Source organism: Euprymna scolopes, chromosome 27 (genome assembly GCF_053919585.1).
Source record: "Euprymna scolopes isolate OS-2025 chromosome 27, ASM5391958v1, whole genome shotgun sequence".
Taxonomy (NCBI): domain Eukaryota; kingdom Metazoa; phylum Mollusca; class Cephalopoda; order Sepiida; family Sepiolidae; genus Euprymna; species Euprymna scolopes.
In genome coordinates, this window is record NC_136508.1 from 88,846,226 (window position 1) to 88,848,725 (window position 2,500).

At 41.6% G+C, this 2,500-nt stretch overlaps 1 protein-coding gene across 1 annotated transcript in view; it reads left to right on the forward strand.

The window, feature by feature from the left end:
• The window catches only part of LOC145248972 (beta-galactosidase-1-like protein 2), a 1,883,914-nt gene that overhangs the window by 141,417 nt on the left and 1,739,997 nt on the right, over positions 1–2,500 (forward strand). The window lies entirely within an intron of this gene.

Genomic DNA, 2,500 nt, shown 5'->3' on the forward strand with positions numbered 1-2,500 from the left:
ATTGGCGAGGAAAGCTTTATGTTTTGGGATTGTATTGAAAATGTAATGGAAATTTCAATTTCGTTCCGTTTTAATCTTTTATATTTTACTTGCCAATATAATTGAAAGAATACAATTCAACTATCGTAATTTTATATAAATAAACAAAAACAAATATTTTAACATATATGCCTGCAAAATCTAAGCAGTTATAATAATTGTTTTGCAATGACATCATTTGGTCACAAAATTGCGGCAGTACATGGGTGGAATCCTTCTTTTAGAATTCGAGGCCAGGTTTGCCACCAGATTGGGAGTCTTTTACCACCTGAAGATGAAACAGCAAAGTTTATTCAAGTCTACTTCTTGGATAGTCTGGAAGAGGAACTACATAATCGGGGACGTGACAGTAGACTCAATAGAGACATTCTCCAAAGTCTGACTGAATTTTTACATGAGAACAACAGCTTCATTTGTCAGCTGAAAACAACAAAGGAGAGGATTGAAGAAGAACACTTGGTAGAACATAAAGTTGTCATAAGGGAAGACCGAAGGCCGCAAGAAGAGCATCCACGGCGATTCAATGCTCCAACAACAACGTATGAGATTGGAATATTAATGGAGAATGAACCAACAGCTAACCGGGATATTGTCTTGCGTTTTAGAAATGATACATTAAAATGGATCTCCGAACTACATCCCCTCTACGATACTTTAATGTACCCGTTAATGTACCCCTATGGTTCTCCATCTTACAACATCTACATGAAGGCATCCAATGGGCGAAAAGTTACCCAACAGCAATTTTATTCGTACCATTTAATGACTCGGCCTGGAAACTATTTTCTCTGGTACCGAAGGCTATTTCAACAATGGCTGGCGGATGTGTACTGCAAGATTGAAACAGAACGTTTACAGTTCCTGAGGCGTGAGCAACAGACCCTGAGAGCTGACAATTATAGCAACTTGAGAGATTCAATTCTTAGGGAGGATGGGAATCCAGAACAGTTTGGTCAACGAGTTGTACTTCCGGCAACTTATACAGGAGGCCCTTGATACATGTTTGAGCGTCAAAGTGATATCATGGCATATGTTCGGCGAATGGGCCGAGCCGACCTCTTCATCACGTTCACAACAAATCCAAAGTGGACAGAAATTACAGAAAATTGTCTTCAAGGGCAAGACCCTCAGGATCGTCCAGATATTGTTGCCAGGGTTTTCAGGCAGAAGCTAAAAAAGTTACTTGAATTTATTAAAAAGGGAGGATTTGGCAGGTTGAGGGCTTTCCTGTACAGTATTGAATATCAAAAAAGAGGACTGCCGCATGCACACATCCTCACCTGGCAGGCCCCAGAGGACAAACTTCTACCAGAAAAAATGGATCTCTGCATATCTGCAGAGATCCCTGACAAAGAGGAAGATCCTGATCTTCATGCTAAAGTGATGGCACATATGGTGCATGGACCTTGTGGACCATTTAATCCAAATTGTCCATGTATGATTGACAACAAATGTTCCAAAAAATACCCAAAAGAATTTCTTCAGTGTACCGAGCAAGGCCAAGACTCTTACCCCAAGTACAAGCGAAGAAAACCAGAAGATGGAGGCCAGACTGGTACAATAAAGATGAAGAGAAATGGTCGGTATGTTAATCAAGAAATAACAAACCAGTGGATTGTTCCGTACAAAAAGGTCCTCCTTCAGCAGTTCAACGCTCACATTAACGTAGAAATTTGCAGCTCGATCCAAAGCATCAAATATGTCCTCAAATACGTGAATAAAGGATGTGATCAAGCAGTGTTTGAACTACAAAGAACCGATGGAGCAGCTAACCAACAAGGCCAAGTACAAAGTCACATTGTGGATGAGATCCAGCAGTTCCAGAATGCAAGGTATGTCGGCAGTTCAGAGGCGGCCTGGAGGATATTGGAACATCCCATCCATGAACATTTCCCCCCAATTGTACAACTTTCTGTTCATCTTGAAAATGGGCAGCATGTCATGTTCTCAGCTGATACTGCTCTGGAACGAGCCCAAGGTCCACCGCCTGCCACAACTTTGACAGCATTTTTTCAACTCTGCCATGAGGATGACTTTGCAAGGGGTCTCAAATACGTAGAAGTCCCTGAGTTTTACACTTGGAACAAATCGACAAAGAAATGGATGAGAAGAATGCGTGGGGTACAAGTTGAAGGTACTGAAAATGATGATGTATGGAAGGCACCATGCATTGGGAGAATCTACACGATTAGTCCAAAAGCAGGGGAGTGTTATTTCTTACGCCTGTTGCTCAATGAGGTTGCTGGTCCAACTTCATTTCAAAATTTGCGAGCATACAATGGTCAGGTGTTTGAAACATACAGAGCAGCGTGCCTTGCTCAAGGCTTTCTAGAAAATGACCATCACTTGCATCAAGCAGTAGGAGAGGCAAGTGCCACTCAATCACCTTCAAATTTGCGAAGCCTATTTGTGATAATTTTAACAGCCTGTGAGCCAAGAAATCCTCTTGAGATCTGGATGG